Source organism: Papaver somniferum, chromosome 6 (assembly GCF_003573695.1).
Source record: "Papaver somniferum cultivar HN1 chromosome 6, ASM357369v1, whole genome shotgun sequence".
Classification (NCBI taxonomy): Eukaryota; Viridiplantae; Streptophyta; class Magnoliopsida; order Ranunculales; family Papaveraceae; genus Papaver; species Papaver somniferum.
Window position 1 is genome coordinate 168,433,164 of NC_039363.1, and position 21,498 is coordinate 168,454,661.

Consider the following 21,498-nt stretch of genomic DNA (forward strand, 5'->3'; position numbering starts at 1 on the left):
ATTCCCAATGTTCGGAGCCGGATGGAAGTGATGTTCCTCTTGTCGTTAATGTGGACAACTCCAACCCCTTGGACACTTTGGAGACTCAAGTAAGTATATATCATGTATATTCTTCATAGAAGTATAAAATTGCTGACTTGTGAATGAATGAATGAGAACCCATGTGAATATATGAAAACTTAGTCGAATTTCGTCGTCAGCAAATTCAAAACCCAGCTTTTTAATAGAAACGCTGTAGAATCTTCGTCCAGAGTCGGATTTTGATGATCTGCATGTGCAAATTCAAGCCCGGAAAATTTCCAAGATTTATCAAAGAAGATTTTTAAGTTTTGAGCACGTTCAAAGCCTGAAAAAGGCGAAATAGTAAACTTCCAGGAGACTTCCAGAACTTTTTAAGATTGCGCATCACTTAATATTTTGGCAACATCTACTTGCACGTTCATCGGATTGCCATGAAATTTTGACATGTCATAGAGGACATCCATACGAAGAGAATGGCATATGACCCATCCTAGGATTCCTTGTAGATTGCTCCCAGTTCGTCTCCTAGTACAGGGAAGAGTTCAGTTTCTTCAGACGGACTCATCGTAAAATGTGTTTTCATGACTTTCATGTTATTTCCTCGTGACTTGAATGTAGTATGATGAAACTTGATGATGTTTCCTTGATGGTATATTGTGTTTCATAGTCTCCTTTGGATTCGTGACTCTAACCTCATGTAATCTTCGTATTAGGTGCTAAATACCGAAGTTGAGGATACTGGAGCCAACGATGATAACCCTAACCATTCCGGATTTATTGATGAAGAGACAACCATACCTGTATTTCAAGGCCATGAGAAGGTTTCTACTGCTGTTATGGAAACCCAGATGGTTGTTGCCTCAGTGATAGAAGAAACCGAGACAGCATCGGAGAATACCGAAGGAACTGTTGCTTTAGTCGTGGGAGCCACTCCAGTGACCGAGAACCGTATAATAGTGTATGAATATCCAACTGCAGGGGTCGCTTTCGATCCTACCTTTAACACTTCACTCCCGTATCATGAACTGGTCGGTGGATTCAGCGTTCCCATTGTACATGCACGCTTGTATGGGACGATATGGAAGAAGTTCAGCCATATGATCGTTGAAAGGAAACCTGGGCATGCTTACGCTTTAATCATGCAAGTAGGCGTTATCTTACGTGTCGTGAGTGATATGCATACGAGACCCAGGAATACCGTGACTCCAGATATACTCTTTGATTGAGAGTTTAACTTGGAGAATTCAGAAAGACTTGGCCTCAACGTGAAATGGCTTCGTAAGAAAATGAACGTTATCAAGGATTCATGTGAGAAGAACATACCCTTTCCGAACGATGTCGTGAAGGTAAGGAGGACAAGATTTCCAAGCTGACCGAGGGGTTGAACAAGGAGAGGGCGGCTTTGCAAATCTTGAAGGATGCTGATGAGCGAAAGCCTTTTCTTGCTGATCTCTTGAACTTCTGAACTTCTGAGAGATGTGAGGTTTATACTTGGGTTTTTGATGTTTAGATGGTTTTGGATTGAATGATGGTTGAGGATTTTCTTGTAGATTTGATAGAGATTTTATTTTACGAAATATGAACTGAATTTTGATAAATTGCTGAATTCAAATACTGATCGCAAGTATTGAAAATGTTTTGGAGGAATTGAAATACAAATGAAAGAAAATCCTAAATGTTAAATCCCAACACCATGAGTGCTTCAAACGCGCAATACCTTAAATGTCCAATAATTTCAAATAAACGCCTTGAGACAATTTTTGTGAATTACTGATAGGGTTCTGCCATCTGTGTTGGTCAATTTTTAGTATCCTCCGGCCACGGATTCAATGATTATGAATGGTCCTTCCCAATTGGAGTTCCTTGTAGAATGAAGACCGCGCTGAACTGCTTTGAGAACCAGGTCCCCTTCATGAAACTTGTTTAGCTTGGTCGATTGTGCCTTGAATATCTTCCGCTGATTCGAAATTCCCTGTTTGATGGAATTCCTCGATTGTGGCCCGTTTGGACACTCACGCGGAAGAGAGTATCCAGCATAATGTTGATCATGATTAGCCAAGTCTTCAACAATAAACCTCTCGATGGAGTGACCGATTTGAAGAAGTTATGAACCCAACCATTGAGTGTAATATTGCTGAGGTGAAGTCACCCACTCGTATCTTTTGATGACTGCTAAATTATTCATGGGGAGAAGTCCCTGGACCATAGTAGCGTATTTGAACATTGGTAATATTGGAGCAAGAGGAGGAATAAGACTTTCCTGAGCTCGAAACCTTCTGACAAAGGTGTGCGGATTATGTCCAAGAGCCTGCGTAAGTCCCATCAGAGTTTTTAATTCTTCCAGCTGCTCAAACGGTGGTGTGTCCTCTGCTTCATCTTCCGACTCGGAATCCTTGTCGATGACAGGATGTGTTGAAGGCATCGTTCTCCTTTCAGCATGAATCCAAGTTCTCCCAAGGACCATGTCATATCCAGGGTCTTCCCGGATTATGAAAAAATTGGCCTCAGTGAAGATCGATCTTTCCGTAACTTTGAGAGTGATGAAGCCGTATGCGTTTCTGGAGATTCCTTCGTGGTCCCCGATTGCTATGGGAGCGTGGGTGGCTTCCCGTCGAGTAATACCAGCAGCTCTGAGAGTTTTCAAAGGGATGATGTTGACGGCGATACCAACATCGATGAACGCCCTCTTGAACTCATTTCATTTAATGTGCACTGTGATGAGAAGTCCCCAGTCATACGTTTCTGTGTCAGTGGATGAAGGTCCGGTGGTAGTCTCTTGGATCAGCGGACGTCTTCCGGACACGATGTGGTTCAGTGCAGCAAACATGTCTTTCCTTTGAGCTTTCGAAAGATACAACAGCTCGCAGACATGTTCGATCAGAGATTGGACCGTTTCCTTGACAGGAGGTTCGGAGATGGTAAAAGTTCTGACTGGGAGGGGGTTTTTGTGCACCCCTTCAGTCCCCAGGTTGAGCTCTCCTGATTCGACCTTTTATTTGAATATGCGCTTCAAAATTTTGCAATCACTCGTGGGATGGCTGACGTATCTATGGAAGCGACAATACCGAGGACTTTCCATGGCCTCTTCAGTTGGTTCCTTCTTGACATAAGGCAATTTGATTACGCCGTCTTGAATCCAGACATCGAGTAGTTCATTAACTTCTTCCATTGAACAGGGAAAATCAGGTGCTTCTGGATCTTCCGTATGCTGAGGAGGGATTTTCGAATTATCCTTCTTGTGTGTCTTTGAAGGGGTGGAGGAAGTCTTCTTGTGTTGTGGTTCTGTTTTTCGCTTACTCCCTTCCGCGACAGCATTTGTTGAAGGTTGCAGGTTATACTGCTTGTTGATCAGACGCCTGCTTCCTCGAGTGTCTTTTGAATCTTCAGTCTTTGTAGACATTGCTCTTTCCAAAAGAGCGGGTGCAGTGGTTCCTACCTCTTCGCAGCTTCGTGAAGTTCTTAGAAAGTCTGGAATCGAAGGTTTTCTAGCAAGGCCCTGTAGACCGGGATCATGCCATTGATGCACAAGTCCACCAGTTGTTGCTCCGTGACGTTTGGGTCATGACAATCCAGGGCTTGGACTCTGAACCTTTTCACATAATCATTGGGATTTTCACCGACCCTCTGAAACATTCTTCCAAGGTCGGAGAGGGTGACTTGTTCTGACACGAAGAAGCATTTCTTGTAAAATGCATTAACCATTTCTCCCCAATTGTTGATGGTCCCTGGTGTGATGCTGTTATACCAGGTGTATGCCCTGCCTTTAAGAGATTTTGAGAATTTCTTTAGACGAACGACATGATTATGTTCATGTTCTCCCAAGGCTTCGAGGAAACGAGAGACATGTTCCCGAGCATTGCCAGTTCCATCATACAAGGTGAAAGTTGGAGAAACGTAACCTTTGGGGAGTGGAATCCTCTGCGTAGCGGCAGGATAAGGAGGTTGATGACGATGGTCATGCGATGTCTTTCCTTTTCCATGGTTCTCCAAAAGGTGCTCCAGATCCTCGCGAGTGATGAAATTCGATGATCCCTTCGCTGATGAGTTGTCTGCAGCAGTTTTGTGGACTTCGTCGTCTTCTACTGTGTGGATTGGAATTACTTTAGGACCGTCGTCTGAGGATTTCTCCTTTACCTTCTCTTGAGTATTCTCTGACATCTTGTCAGTAAGAGTTTTGAGATAATTATACAGCTCATTCTGTATAGCAGCCATGTCAGTCTGGTTCTTTGCAAGAGTCTCCTTCGCTTTGATAAGATCAGCAATAGTAGGCGGTGGATCTCCTCTGACTTCTTCAGGGTGTCGTCCGGACATTGGATGACCTTCGGCGTGAGGAGGAGTAGTGTCACCACCATCAGTTTCGGAGGTCAGAATTGTCTTCGGGATATTCCGATTGTTGTTTGTGTTAGGATTCGTAACTCAACCTGACCTGAGATCAACCATCTTGTGAAATTGTGAGATTGCAACCGAGAGAATGATCTCCCACCGTGGTTGCCAATCTGTAGATGGGGTAAAATGATTTGCTGGTTTTTAAAGAATTGAGGAGACGACCGTACGGAGGAGACTCCTCGAACTGAGCGAAATGTTAAACCTCACACAGATACACTGCTGCAAAGGGGGTGCTTTAGATTCGAGAGATCAATCTGTAGTACTCCGGCCTAAATCAAGACAATGACCGTTCCAGAGTAAATTCGGTCACAAGAGAGGATAGGTTGATCTGTAGGAGGGAAGCTGAGAAGTGTGTGGAATCAATGGTAATCAAAGATTGTGGGTGTGTAAATTCCGAATACGATGAGCTCTGAGTGATTGAAATTGCTCAATTGAGAGTAGTTTCTCAATTGATGAGTTGATGATCTCGTGTTGTCGATGAGACGTGAGATTCATGATACCGTTGATGATGATTCAATCATGATTCAAAGACTTATTTATATTGCTGTAATTATAGACACCATGATTCCATGAAGTGTGACTGTTGATAGAATCAAGGAGTGGGGAAGTGGAGATCGTGTTTGAAACCAGTTGCTCAACGTGTGGAGACTTGGTAGATTTTCCACCCACTACCTCGTGAATTCCTTCAACTGATTGCACGACTTGCTCACATTCCATCGTGTGTTTGAACACACGTGCCGTAGACCGCCAGACCAAAACCCTAAATGATATCCCCCCAAGTGACACGATTGACGTCTCGTTGTTTTTTAGTCAATTGATGACTTTGTGGTTTGATGGGACGATGAGTCCATGTAGTTGCTGAGTTGAACATGGTGTTAGAAACTCGTGAATTGAACATGTCATGAGACAGAGGTATAGTTCATATGATGAAGTGAGAAAGTATTTCTCATTCGATGGATCGTTGAATATTGATTGTTGAACCAATATTCCTTGGTTTGAACAAATATTTATCATCTGAGAAAATGTTGCTCATGTGATGAATTGTTGAATATTTGGTCGTCTGAGCATGTGTTGCTCGTCTGATGGATTATTGGCAGCGTACCAAAAATATTAATTAGAATACTAGTCGTTGAACCGAGCATAATTAATAAAATTAATGACCATGAGGTCGTCATAAAAATATTAAGGTTAGAATATGGGATGATGATACTTGGATTCAGAAACCCTAATTTGATCAATTGATGATCAATTCATGGTTCGTCAGAATTTCAACCATGGGACGGAAGAGGGAGCGATTACATGGGACCGTGGATCAACCATGTAGTATCCATATGCTCACGTGAGCAAATACGAAGAACTCCTGAAGAGTTGACGATTTATTGGTGAAAGAATGATTAAATGCTGGTTTAATCATTTATTCGAAAACGCTCGTTTGAGCCTTAGGTGAGAAAACCTAATTAATTATGATGAGGCGAGGGACCGACCATGGAGTCATGAAACCGGCCCTGGGTTGTTTCTTGACCGCCTGACGATCACTTCATGAAAATCCAAAGTGTTTGGGAGAGTTTTGGACCTAATACGAGCAATTGTGCAAATTTGGTCAAAACTGTGAAAATTGATGGAACCGGCTTCCGTGAGACAAAGAGACAATCTTGGTCGGTCAATATAGCGTGCTCATGTCCCCAAGGCGTCCGCGTCTCAGTCCTGAGAATTTTGATATTTTCTGGCGTGCAATTGAGCATCCATTCGAGAAAATATGCCAAAATTAGGGTTTCGACGAAACTGAGGAAAACACCATGAGATGATGAAAAATAATTATAAAATAAGGAATGAGAGGCGTGGGACCGCCATGGTCAAGGCATGGTCGGTCGGTCGTGACCACGGTCCCGTTGTGCCTTTTCCTTAATTTTATAATATTTTGATGATTTTATGAAAAATTCATGAATTTTGAGAAATTTGATGAATTTTAGGAGTTTCCATGAATTGAAGGAGTTTTCATGAGTTCAAGGAAGCAAAAAATATTAAAATAATAAATAACAAGGGCGTGTGGGACCATGGAAGGCATGGTCAGCCTGCTAGGGCCCGGTCCCACGAGTTTCCAAAATTCTATAATGATTTTATGAAAAATTCATGAATTTTGAGAATTTTGATGAATTTAGGGAGTTTCCATTAATTGAAGGAGTTTTCATGAGTTCAAGGAAGCAAAAAATATTAAAATAATAAAAAACAAGGGCGTGTGGGACCGTGGAAGGCATGGACGGCCGGCTAGGGCCCGGTCCCACGAGTTTTCCTAATTTTTTAATATTTTTTAGGTATTTTGATGATTTGAGAGAATTTTTCCTAATTTGAGAGAAATACCATGAAATCAAGGAATTTGATGAATTCAAGGAAAACTAATAATAATAAAATAATAAAACAAAGGGGCGTGTGGGACCGGCTAGCGCATGGCCATCCGGCCAAGGCCCGGTCCCACAAGTTTTCATAATTTATTTTATTTTATTATTATTTGATGATTTGTGCAAAAATACCATGAAATCAAGGAGTTTTTTCATGAAATTAGAGAAATAATAATAATAATAAAAAAATAATAAGGAACCGTGGGTGTGGGGCCGGTTGGGACCAAGGCATGGCCGGTTGGCCAATGGTCACGCCCCACACTCCTTTCCTTAATTTTATATTATTTTTATCGATTTATGGAAGTACCATGAAACCGAGGAGTTTCCTCAAGACGAAGGAGATTTGATAAAATGAGAGAATTTTCATCAAATTATGGAAAATAATAAAAATGCATTAAAATATAAAACTAGCGTGGGATTGACCACGACACGGTCGGTCGATCGTGTGTCCATGCTCCCAGCACCCTGGTCAATATTTTTAATTATTTATTATTTTCTTCTCTATTTTGCATAGGTTCATCGTTTCGTTGTATTTTTGAAATACTCGTTCGTGCGGTGACTGTTAGTGTATCATCGTTGAATACACCTTCACCATTTGAATCGGGGCTTACTTAGAGGTAGCTCAGACGCCCGGTTGTTGATTATTTATTACTAATTGTGGAATTTAGTGGAGAATAATTCACAAAACTGAGTAATAAGATGTTTATTATTAATTCGTAGGATCAGCTGAGGATTCGACTACGAATTCATAATAATAAAGTGAGCATTACCATTCTATGGGATCGTAGATTCGACCATAGAATCGGTGTAATTGAGATTTATCTATTACCATTTATGAGACCATTTGTGGATTCGATCATGAAATCGGACTAATGATATAATATAGTTATTGCTATTCTATGAGATCAAGCCGTGGATTCGATCATAGAATCAGAACAATTGTTATTGCCATTCCACGGGACCAGTCGTGGATTCGACCATGAAATAGGAGAAATTAGGAATAATTAACTTTGTGGCTCTATACTAGCAGAGAAAGCTGTCTAGGAGCATTAATTATCCTGATATGAGCTTGTCGGTAAGTCATATCCTTTATATAGTCAGGGTAAACTCGTTGTGTGTTCCTGAAGACGTTATCGCTCTATACTAGCAGAGCAAGCTGTCTAGGAGCCGTCCATCTCGTGATGCTATATAGAAACAATCACTGAAAGTATTCAGTATTCATGAGATATGCCGTTGTCCAGTCGTGAGACTACATATCTACATTGTACTTTGAGAGAAAGTACTCTCTGTTGAGAATTCGATGATAGACCCGTGTCTCGATACTGACGTCTGATTGCTGAATCAGAGCTTCGTATAATTATGAGTTTACGAATTTAGCCTTTGTCGAAAATCCACCATCTACACCTTGTCGATGCTAAGATCATGGATGGTGTTCCTCTAGAGATTATTGTTGATGTTCTAACCATGGTTGAAGTTGCTCTAAAGACCGAAAAGCTAGAACTATGATTATAGATATAATTTTTGTTCCTTCATCCAGTGAGACTTTTACGTTCACGAACTAGTTAGTGATTTGAGAATCCGGTATACTGGGAGTTCAACCTGAGTGCTCTTGAAAGCATGACTGTATCGTGAAGCGGCTTTGTAAGTGAATTCACGTTGTTGTGGAAGATAGCAGCAGAAATATCCGTTCTAGATCGGTGAAGGGAACAAGTTCCTCAGTCATGTAGGGTTTTGTGATGTAAAGAAGTCCCGTCGATGAAGTATCACGGAATCACATCAGGTTGCCAAGTGTATGTTGAAGGAGTTGGTAACATTCATGTGTGAATGATGTTGCATCTGCTTCAGAAGTCTTATAATGAGATAATGAAGACTTATCGAATGTAGTGTCGTGCCGGTGTTGAATCAGTGTCGAGATATTTGTATTGAAGCCAAAGGCGCCATTGTCGAAGGTGTACTCTTTGATTGGGAGTACAATTTTGAAGGCTTCTTAGATGATTGAGTGTTGAAGCATCATATTCCTTAAGCATCGAATGTATTAGGGGTTTGATCGTCTCGGCCCTGGAGTATCTTTTGTTGATTCAACATCCCTTCCGTTGCAGTAGTGGGATTCGACACTTGTGCAGACATCAGAGCTTTCTGATTTTGTGGAACACATGGACTTGCAGGAGAAACGCCCAAAGTATTCTTTGCCATGTTTGGACGTCAGTAATGAATATTTCAGTGCTTGATTCGGAGAAACGTCAGATTCAACCACTTGGTAAAATACTAATGCGGTGAAGCTAGCATTCATAACGTCTTGTAGAGTTGTTAGCATAATTAAGTCCCCATGCTAGGATAGCATGTGGGGAAATAAATGACATAGACATGGAATGAGACTTTCCTGAGCGCGGAACCTCTTGATGAATGTCTATGCATATTTTGCAGGTTCTTGCTTCAACCTCATCAAAATTGCTCAAAGTACTCTGATGATGGAATGTCCGTCAAATCCTATGGATTAGAACTTTCTTCGTTGGAGAGATGTGTAACCAAAGGCGCTTTGTAAGTACTCATCTTTTCAGCATGGATCCACGCTCGTCTGAAGGACATGTCATATCCTGGATCTTCTTGATTGATTATGTGAAACTTGGTTTCTGTCCAGGTTGAATTTATGTTCACTTTGAGAATGATGTAGCCATAAGTATTTCCGAGCGCTCCTTCAAGGTTTCTGATTGAGATGGATCATGAATATCTTCTTGTCGAGTGATGCATGTGGATCCGACGGTTTTCAGTGGAATGTTGTTGATGAAGGTGTCAGCATCGATCAACGTTCTTCCAAATTCGTTTCTTCGACTGTGGAAAGTTGTCCCCAGTCGTACATCTCTTGGTTTGTGGCTAGAGGATCAAAAAGTATTTCCGGAATGGACTTCTTGACACGATGTGGTTCAGTGCTGTGAACATGTCTCTCTTTTGTGCCTTCGACAGATAGAGCAATTCACGTTCGACCAAGGATTGAACTGCCTCTTTGATAGGTTGTTCAGAGAGTGTAAAGGTTATGATTGGGAGAGGATTCTTGTGTACTCCTCCAGTTCCCAGTTGAAGCTATTGTGGATCAACATTCTCTTTGGTGACGTGCTTCAAAATATTTCAGTTACTTTTCGACTGATTGATAAATCTATGAAGGTGACGGTACCTTGAATTCTTCATGTTGGCTCTCTATGATGAGCAACAGTTTGATTGCACCGTCTTGAACCCAGACTTCCAGTAACTCGATCACTCCTTCATGAGAAGTTTGAGTCTGTCCGATCATTTTCCCATTCGTTGATGCCAGGTCGAGGTTTGTGCAAGATTGGTTATCCTTCCGTGATGCTTTTGTAGGAAGAGTTGTTGGATGTCGCATGTTTGAGCAGAAGCTTTCCATTTTCTTCCTTGAGAAACAACGTTCATGGAAGGTTGGACATCATACTTTTTGTTGATCAGGCGTCGGCTGCTCCGAGGTTCCTCGACCTTGTAGACTTTGCTCAATAAAGCAGGTGTAGTAGTCTCTGATCGTTTTGGATGCTTCATGAAGTTCTGAGAAAGTGTGGAACCGGAGGTTTTCCAGCAAGGATCTGTAGACCGGTATCATTTTGTCGACGCATAAGTCTAAAAGTTGTTGCTTTGGGACGTTTGGGTCGTGGCAGTCCAAGGCTTGAATTCTGAACCTTTTCACATAATCATCAGGATGTTCGCTGCTCCCTCAAAACATCCTTCCTAGATCAGAGAGAGTGACTTGCTCTGACACGAAGAAGTATTTTCTGTAGAAAGCATTTATCATCTCTCCCCAATCGGTGATACTTCCCGGTGCGATGTTGTTGTACCAGATGTATGCTCTGCCTGTCAGAAACTTTGAAAATTCCTTCAGACCGACGACATGGTTGTGCTCGTGTTCGCCCAATAGAAATATGTTCCCGAGCATTGTCTGTTCCGTCATACAAAGTGAAGGTTGGAGAGGTATAACCTTTTGGAAGAGGAATCCTCTGGGTAGCAGCAGGGTATGGAGACTGGTGATAATGGACATGTGGGGTCTTGTCCTTTCCACGGTTCTACATAAGGCGTTATAAATCTTCTCGAGTGATGAAGTTTGATGACTCCTTCTCTGATGGACCGTCTGCGGCTATGCGGACTTTATCATCATCCACTGTATGAATTGGGATTACCTCAGGATCAGCGTCTAAGGATTTGTCCTTCTCTTTTCTTGAGTCTTCTCTGACATCTTGTCAGTGAGAGTTTTGAGATAATTGCACAGCTCCTTCTGTGTTGCAGCCATATCAGCTATGGTAGGTGGGTTTTCTCTGATTTCCTCAGGGGAACGACCAAACAGGGGATGTGCTCAAGTCTGATGAGGAGTGACGCCACCGCCATTTTTGGAAGCAGGAATGGTTTCTGGAATATCATCATTAGTGTCGTTACTAGTGTTAGCATCATTTATGTTAGGATCTGCGATCGTGCGTGACCTAATATCAACCATCTTGTGAAAGCTTGAGATTGCAACCGAGAGAATGATCTCCCACTGTGGTCGCCAATATGTGGATGGGGAAAAACGATTTGCTGGTTTTTAAGAAATTGAGGAGACGACCGTACGGAGGATACTCCACGAACCGAGCGAAATGTTAAACCCCACACAGATGCACCGCTGCAAAGGGGGTGCTTTATATTCGAGAGATCAATCTGTAGTACTCCTGCATAAATCAAGACAATGACCGTTCCAGAGTAAATTCGGTCACAAGAAAGGATGGGTTGATCTGTAGGAGGGAAGCTGGGAAATGTGTGGAATCAATAGTAATAAAAGATTGTGGGTGTTTGAATTCTGAATATGATAAGCTCTGGATGATTGAAATTGCTCAATTGAGAGTAGTTATTCAATTGATGAGTTGATGATCTCGTGTTGTCGATGAGACGTGAGATTGATGATACTGTTGATGCAGATGATTCAATCATGATTTAGAGACTTATTTATATTGCTGGAATTTTAGACACCATGATCCCATGAAGTGTGACAGTTGATGGAATCAAGGAGTGGGGAAGTGGAGATCGTGTTTGAAACCAGTTGCTCAACGTGTGGAGACTTGGTCGATTTTCCACCCACTACCTCGTGAATTACTTCAACTGATTGCACGACTTGATCACATGCCATTGTATGTTTGAACACACGTGCCGTAGACTGCTAGACCAAAACCCTAAGTGATAACCCCCAAAGTGACACGATTGACGTCTCGTGGTATGTTAGTCAATTGATGACTTCGTGGTTTGATGGGACGATGAGTCCATGTAGTTGCTGAGTTGAACATGATGTTCTGAAACTCATGAGTTGAACATGTCATGAGACGGAGGTATAGTTCTTACGATGAAGTGAGCAAGTATTTCTCATTCGATGGATCGTTGAATATTGATTGTTGAACCAATATTCCTCGGTTTGAGCAAATATTTATCATCGGAGCAAGTGTTTCTCATGTGATGAATTGTTAAATATTTGATCGTCTGAGCATGTGTTGCTCATCTGACGGATTATTGGCAGCATACCAAAAATATTAATTAGAATACTGGTCATTGAACCGAGCATAATTAATAAAATTAATGACCATGAGGTCGTCGTAAAATTATTAAGGTTGGAATCTGGAATGATGATCCTTGGATTCAGAAACCCTAATTTGATCAATTGATGATCAATTCATGGTTCATCAGAAGTTTAACCATGGAATGAAGGAGGGAGTGACTACATGGGACCGTGTATCAACCATGTAGTGTCCATATGCTTACGTGAGCAAATACAAAGAACTCATGAAGGGTTGACGATTTATTGGTGAAAGAATGATTAAATGCTGGTTTAATCATTTATTCGAAAATGCTCGTCTGAGCCTTAGGTGAGAAAACCTAATTAATTATGACGGAGTGAGGGACCGACCATGGGTCATGAAACCGGCCCTGGGTAGTCATGTGACCACCTGATGATCACTTCATGAAAATCCAAAGTGTTTGGAAGAGTCTTGGACCTAATACGTGCAATTCTGCAAATTAGTTCAAAACTGTAAAACTTGATGGGACCGGCTTCTGTAATCCAAAGAGCCAATCTTGGTCGGTCAAGATAGTGTGCTCGTGTCCCCAAGGCGTCCGCGTCTCAGTCCTGAGAATTTTGATATTTTCTGGCTTCCAATTGAGCATCCATTCGAGAAAATATGCCAAAATTAGGGTTTCGACGAACTGAGGAAAACACCTTGAGATGATGGAAAATAATTATAAAATAAGGAATAAGGAGGCGTGGGACCGCCGAGGCAAAGGCGTGGTCGGACGGTCGTGACCACGGTCCCGTGGTGCCATTTTCCTTAATTTTATAATATTTTTTATGATTTTATGAAGAATTCGTGAATTTTAATAAATTTGATGAATTTAGGGAGTTTCCATGAATTGAAGGAGTTTCATGAGTTCAAGGAAGCAAAAATATTAAAATAAAAAAAAACAAGGGCGTGTGGGGCCGTGGGAGGCATGGCCGTCTAGGGCCCGTTCCCACGAGTTTCCCTAATTTTTATGTATTTTTAATGTATTTTTCCATGATTTGAAGGGATTTTCCTAATTTGAGAGAAATACCATGAAATCAAGGAGTTTCATGGGATGAAGGAAATCCTAAAAATAATAATAATAAAATACATGGGCGTGTAGGACCGGCTGAGGCATGGCCGTCCGGCTGGGGCCCGGTCCCACTGTTTCCCTAATTTTATATTATTATTTTTTAATGTATTTTGAAAATACCATGATTTGAAGGAATTTTCATGAAATCAGGGAAATAATAATAAAAATAAAATAATGAGGAACTGTGAGGTGTGGGGCCGGCTGGGACCAAGGCATGGCCGGTTGGCCAACGGTCACGCCCCATACTTCTTTCCTTAATTTTATATTATTTTTTACGAATTTATGAAAATACCATGAAACCGAGAAGTTTCCTCGAGACGAAGGAGATTTGATAAAATGAGAGAATTTTCATCAAATCATGGAAAATAATAAAAATGCATTAAAAATATAAAACTGGCGTGGGATTGACCACGACACGGTCGGTCGGTCGTGTGTCCATGCTCCCAGAACCCTGGTCAATATTTTTAATTATTTATTATTTTCTTCTCTATTTTGCATAGGTTCATCGTTTCGTTATATTTTGAAATACTCGTTCGTGCGGTGACTGTTAGTGTATCGTAGTTGAATACACCTTCACCATTTGAATCGGGGCTTACTTAGAGGTAGCTCAGACGCCCGGTTGTTGATTATTTATTACTAATTGTGGAATTCGGTGGAGAATAATTCACAAAACTGAGTAATAAGATGTTTATTATTAATTCATAATATCAGCTGAGGATTCGATTACGAATTCAGAATAATAAAGTGAGCATTACCATTCCATGGGATCGTAGATTCGACCATAGAATCAGAGTAATTAAGATTTATCTATTACCATTTATGAGACCAATTGTGGATTCGATCATGAAATCGGAGTAAAGAGATAATATAGTTATTGCTATTCTATGAGATCAAGCCGTGGATTCGATCATAGAATCAAAACAATTATTTATTTCCATTCCATGGGACCAGTCGTGGATTCGACCATGGAATATGAGCAATTGTTATTGCCATTCCATGGGACCAGTCGTGGATTCGACCATAGAATAGGAGCAATAATAGATTATTCTGGGAATTCAGTAGTGAATGTCACGGAAGAATTAATCTTAATTAGGAATAATTAACTTTGTGGCTCTATACTAGCAGAGAAAGCTGTCTAGGAGCATTAATTATCCCGATATGAGCTTGTCGGTAAGTCATATCCTTTATATAGTCAGGGTAAACTCGTTGTTTGTTCCTGAAGACGTTATCGCTCTATACTAGCAGAGCAAGATGTCTAGGAGCCGTCCATCTCGTGATACTATATAGAAATAATCACTGAAAGTGTTCAGTATTCATGAGATATGTCGTTGTCCAGTCGTGAGACTACATATCTACATGTACTCTGAGAGAAAGTACTCTCCGTTGAGAATTCGATGAGAGACTGTGTCTCAATACTCACGTCTGATTGCTGGATCAGAGCATCGTATAATTATGAGTTTACGATTTTAGCCCTTGTCGAAAATCCACCATCTACATCTGTGGAAATGGGGGGGGAGGGGTGAGCAAACCACAACCCAGTAGGAAGTTTCAAAAAAATAATAGAGTGCATCGAAAAACAAACAAATGCAGTAGATACAATAACAAAATTCATGCACAAAAATCCGCAACAGTACTTACGCCAATCTCTACCACGAATACTTAACATTTCTTACTCAAAATCTTCAACCTCAAATTCTAGATCATTAATCTAGTTGTCATAGCTATTCCGGTAAACAAACCATAAATATTCCAAGAACGATCTTATTTTTCTTTCTTCTAATGATTCTTAACATGGTTGTTAGAGTTATTCCGATAAACAAACCAATATTGTTCCCCGAACAGTCTTCCCAGAGTATCCACCAGTGGTGGGATGCCATAAAAGCCTGACATTTCAGCAGCAGAGAGATTGTATATTCGTTATTCATTTCTAAACATTAGACCCGCGTACAAGCGCCAAAACATTTTCAATAACTAATAATTTAATTCAATAAATTCACTTTCACAAATCAAAACTCAATTAATATGCATTAATATAATTTCCTTAATAAACAGAGAAAAAAAGACATTACTACCAGATCAATTGTTAAAATTAAAATCTAGAATAATCTAATAATAATGGTTAATAATCAATATACAAAACTTCATAAATAAATCAATTTATATGAAGAAAACAACTTAGTAAATTTAAAACAACCATCATGATTATTATCATAAAAATGAAAAAGAAATCAATATAATTATTTTGAAGGTACTGAAAGTGATGGGGAAAAAGGGTTTGATTTTGTTTTTGTTATTATTTGAAATGAAAAATCAGAGAGAAAAAGAAAAAGAAAAAGAGAGAAAGATGAAAATGATGGATAACTTTTGTTTTATGTAAGAGAGATAAAGAGAAAAAGTATGAGGAGAGAGAGATGAAAAGTGATGGCTAGAAATTTTGGGTTTCTGTGCTAAGAGACAAAAGAGAAGAGGAGAAAAGTTGGAGAAGAAGAAAATGACGTTTTTTTTCTTTCTTTCACACGGTTTTGGTAAATAAAACCCCAGTTAATTATTATTTGCCACTCAAGTTTTGATAAGGGACACACTATTTTATAAACACACCCCACTATCAAAATACATGCACCCCAAGCACATAATATATAATAGCGATACCAAGTATATCGAAGATATATATATATATATATACAGCCAACAATGCACATATTCACCACAATTAAAAATCATCTTTATTATTTTATTTTACTTTGACAATCATAAATATAATTAAAGCTAAATATTTATTCTTTATAAATTAAGTTTTAAATTACAGTCCAAACAAAATATTATGGATTGGTTTTATGCGTAAAAATCGTATTAAGAAAATACCAGGTGTTGCATTCAAAATCTTGAAAATTTCTTTGATGCTAATAGTGTGTGAAAACGGCTATTGTCATTATAGAAGAATGTTTCAATGATTGAAATAAAGAGTTTAGAATCGTGTAACCTTCTTTGGATATAAGCATAGAGTGTGTTCGCACATTTGTGTATAAGTCCAAAACCGGGAACCTAAAGTATGCATACTTGTGTCTATACAAAATGGTTGAAGGAAACTGGATAAGTATGCGTACCCATACGCATACTGGCGGAAGTTCACGTCCGTGAATTTCTGCTGATGTTGGAAGTTCAAAACCAACTCATTCAGTTACCTAAGTACGCGTACCCGTACGCATACTGGCGGAAATTTCACGTCCGTGAATTTTTGCTGAGTTTGAAAACCAAATCAAACTCAAATCCGGTTACTTAAGTACGCATACCCGTACGCACACTTAAGTGGTTACTTTCTAAAATCGGTAGTGTACATGAACTTAACATTTATCAATAAGGAATGTAATATTTCGGGAATATAAGTCTGGTTTATCAATTGGTTCATGTTCACCTTGATTTATCAAAAGACGGAACAAAAACTCTTGGGTATTTCTGTGAGAGACAGATTTATTCAATCCTATAGACTTTTCTGTGTGAGACAGATTTGTTTATCAAGTCTTCGACTTTGGGTCGTAGCAACTCTTAGTTGTGGGTGAGATCAGCTAAGGGAATCCAGTGCGTAGTATCCTGCTGGGATTAGAGACGAAAGGAGCGCAACTGTACCTTGAATATGTGTGAGATTGATTAGGGTTCAACTACAGTCCAGTCTGAAGTGAATTGGTAGTAGGCTTAGTGTCTGTAGCGGCTTAATACAATGTGGTATTCAAACTGGACTAGGTCCCAGGGTTTTTCTGCATTTGCGGTTTCCTCGTTAACAAAATTCTGGTGTCTGTGTTATTTCTTTTCCGCATTATATTTTGTTATATAATTGAAATATCACAGGTTGTGCGTTAAGATAAATCAATTAGAATATCCAACCTTTGGTTGTTGATTTACATTGATTGACACTTGAACATTGGTCTTTGGTACCGTTCAAGTAATTCCTCTTATATTCAATCGGGCTCGCAGATTTCTATTTTATGATTGTGGATTGAATTAAGAGTTAGAGATATTAAAATCTTTGATATACTTTATTCTAGATTGAGTCTGACTGTCTAGTTGATTCTCTAGAAAGTGTATTGGAGTAAGCCCTCTCAGATTGCCAAAGGAATTGTTGGGTGTGGTCGTGTGACCCCCGCATTTTCACTCAATCAAATGGAAAACACTCAAGAAAGTTCACCCGTTGCAACTCCAACAAATCAACATCCTAGTAAGGGACTATCCAAGAAATCAAGACATGTACATATAGTCTAATAATTAACAAAACAACATGATTAGTAAGTTCACTAAGTCATGAATCATACACAAATTATCTAATTGATTTGGGAATTAAGTGGTATAGAGTAGTCAGTAATTAAGATTTTAAGTACCACGGAATAACCAAGGGGTCATGACAAATAAGCAATAGCAGATGCATTAAATCAACCGAAACAAATACAAGTTAAGAACAAATCAAACTGATATAAAAAAAAAAAGGTTGAACACATCAACTTGTTCGATGCCTTATTCCAAATTAAGAGATTTGATAAGCACACAAATTTCTTATTGTTATTTGCCAACCTTCAATAGAAAATATGAATGTCATTAGAATTAGAAGACTTTGCTTGCAACAAAATTGGCTTTTTATTTGAAACATAAGCCCTAAAGCGCAGTTAAAGTGTGAGGTATAGCTCAATTCAAAAAGTATAATCTTTTTATGTTAATAATCATCATGACTTAAAGTATTCCATTCCATAATGTCGTATGTTTTTCAAAAGAAGATTCAAGCATCAATCCATTTCACTAAATTAACTCACATAAATCAATCCAAATAACACAAAATGTAACAATTCCTAGATTAGAAAGACAAGTAGATAAAATAACTGAAACTTAGTTCATCAAATCAAGAAAAAAAAATCTGAAAATCAAGAGGAGATCTTAGATTGAATCAAGAGGATTAAATTGAAAATTAAACACATAAATAAGCAATTGGACCTATGACAATTGAATCTAAATTAGTTCAAAATATATTACATAAAAATAACCAAAATCTATTTGAAAGCAAGACTCCAGAGTAAACCCCTAACTTCAAAACACCAGAGCAACTTCATTAAACACATTGAACTAAAATCTAAATACACCCCATGCTTTATAATTACAAAATGCAAAAAAATAAAAAAAAAAAAAACACCAAAACCTATACATGCAGTAAGACTTCACAGAGTTAAATAATAAATCAAAATATCACTAACAAAATCAAAATTAAACAACAATAATAGTAGTAGTAGATAATGGTTTATACCTGATGATAATCAACGAAGCAATCAACTGTCAAATGCATTAATTTTGGATTTCATGAACAAAATTAATTTTCTAGGTTTAGGATTTTTTTGGATATTAGAGAATAGATCGAGATTTATGGGTTCTGATTACTGAAATAAAGGTTTTGATTTGGTTAGCAAAGCTAAACACATCTTTGGGTTTGATTCTGAGAGTAGGTTTTGATCAACACCGAGTAGTGAAAGAGAGGTTCTCGATATTTTTCGGAAAAAAACTCTTTGAAAATAAGAGAGAGAATAAAAAACGGGAATAAATGTACTTTCTAAAAAACTAAAAATAAAAACTATATTTAAAGATTAAAAGAACAAGACTACTAAAAGCCCATGGAAGTGTGTGATATTACATAAATACCAATGATGTACAACGTTTTTACACATTTCAAAAACATTGCTCCATTAATTTTATTTAACAAACCAATATTATTTATTTTGCGCAACGTATTTTCGGGTGTGCAACGGATATTGACATTGGACAAGGGAGCAACGCCAATATCTGTTACACACCCCCGAAATTAATATGTCGCAGAATGCAAGATATGGTGTAGTGTGTTTCTAAAAGCATAGATTCACCTGAGAGAACTGTCACATCTAAGTCAATATATAAATATTCTCTTGATGTAGAAACTGTTGATTAATGGGAAACACGCCTAGAAGAAAAGTTGGATGAACTTTCTGATGAAGGTGATTCAGATATTGATAGGGATGTTGATGAGGAAGTCTCAGCGTATGTTAAGTTTTTGGATTCGTTGAAAATAAAGAAGATTACAACTTATCATGTCACACCTCTTCTGACTCCTCTCTGTCGAGAAAACAAGAAATTGAAAAGGATTTACGGAGGTCTTTATGGTTGGAATCGCTCTTGCGAATCGGTCCTCAAAGATTCCGAGGAAAACCTGAATAGAAAATCACTTGAATGTGATAATGTTTATAAAAATACTTCTTGTTGGAAGAAAAACTTGCAGAAACTGAAGCAAGAATTAACTCCCAGCAAGCAAGTTTTGATGACAGAGAAGGCGTTTATCTCGCTCGAGAAAAATGCCTTGAGTTTGATTTAGATGCTGCTCTTGATAAAATCAAGATGTTGGAAGATGACTTGAAAAAGTCCAATACTAGTTCAAGAAAATTAACCACTATGCTAGGATCAAGTAAAAATCATCGTGATACACGAGGACTGGTCTATAAGGGAATAAATGCTCTAAGTATTAGCAAAGAGGTAAAATTTGATAAGGCTAGTGATTCTTCTCAACAAAAGATTTCCACTGATGGCAAAAGTGAAATACCTTCACCGGCTGTTAAAGTTCGAATGAGCAATGTATATCAACCTCCAAAGTCAGCACATATAAATCGAGGTAAGAACATTCCCTATGTTTGCCACTATTGCGGAAATAAAGGTCACATGGAAAGGAGATGTTGTTTTCGTATAAGGAATGAGAAAATTCATGATGTTCTTGTTTGGGCATCACAAGAAGTTGTGAAACCAAGATTATATGCTAAGATTGATCCCCTTAACATTACAAGTTGTAACTTTCCAACCTTTAGGCAAAGGAATCACTGTTATGATAAACCTAGATTTACCTATAAACGTCATACGAAGTCTTTTCACAATCATAATGGTTATCAAAAGGATAACTTCGTAAAGACGAAGACAAGATTCGATACTCCCAATTGGAGCAAGACTAACTTGCAAAAGAATAGTCAATTTAATTCTGTTTCGAGAAATCTTTAAGAGAGTAATGGGAAGAAGGTTTCGGTTGTTTCTACACGCACTCATAAGTGGGTTCCAAATAAAGTCAATGATGCTTTGAGTGTGAATAGGAACAATCTCCCATAAAATTCCATGACTATGGAGAATGCAGTATCCATGATGTTGGAACATAAATAGTTCTTTGGAAAGATGGATTTGGATGTGAAAGGTTCTAAAAGTGATTTCTTTCATGATAATCCAAAAGTGAAACGGAATAATCCAAAAACTATAGATGGTGAAAAGTCCATAGTTCTGGAAAAGTCTGTCACAATCACTTGTGGTGAGCAAGACATTGTTCACCTCAATACAAATTGATTGTGTTAAAAGTGCATCCTCATCAAGGAATGCCCTGTTATGTATACGGTGAGGGAAGCACGAGAATTGGGGCGCTCAAATTATGTTTGGTAAGGCTGCAGAATTCGATTGGATTCATTTAAAAAGGTATGTATATAAACTTGAGCAAGATTTGTGATTTTATTTATTTGCTTAGAGTACTTATAATGATCCACGTACCTTTCTTATCGTTCATTTCCACCCAACTTGATAAGTGTTTAAGGTTCTTAAATGTTTAGGTTTGAAAATAGTAGTTCAGGATGTTTGGACTTCATGGTACACATACCAGGTATGCATACCATCATTTAAAAACAAAATCCAGGGATTTTAATATGCAAACCCGTTTTCATACTGCTCCTGGTTACGAAAATTCGTTTGCAAACCCATATGCATACTGGTCTGTAGACGTCGATATTCGGTAAACTTGTTTTGGCCGTAACTTCTTCGTCTGAACTCGGAATGACCTCATTCTTTCTGAAGTCTCTTCCATTTTGAGTTATATTCAAATTGGAGATTAGAACTCTTAAATTTGGATGAGTTAAGATTGGTCTTTTCCCCGTCTCATTTTTTGAGTGTTTTGCTCCGTTTCGTCGCACTTGTCCAACTTTTCTTGGGCTTGAGCACTTGGATTCTTGGAGTAATACTCTTCTAAGCTCAT

General features: G+C 38.8%; 1 non-coding gene across 1 annotated transcript; it reads right to left on the reverse strand.

The window, feature by feature from the left end:
- Positions 1 to 17,925: 17,925 nt before the first annotated feature.
- On the reverse strand, positions 17,926 to 18,051 carry LOC113292247. Its single transcript, XR_003331740.1, has one exon. It is a non-coding gene; the product is annotated as a small nucleolar RNA snoR86 (small nucleolar RNA).
- Positions 18,052 to 21,498: the final 3,447 nt, after the last annotated feature.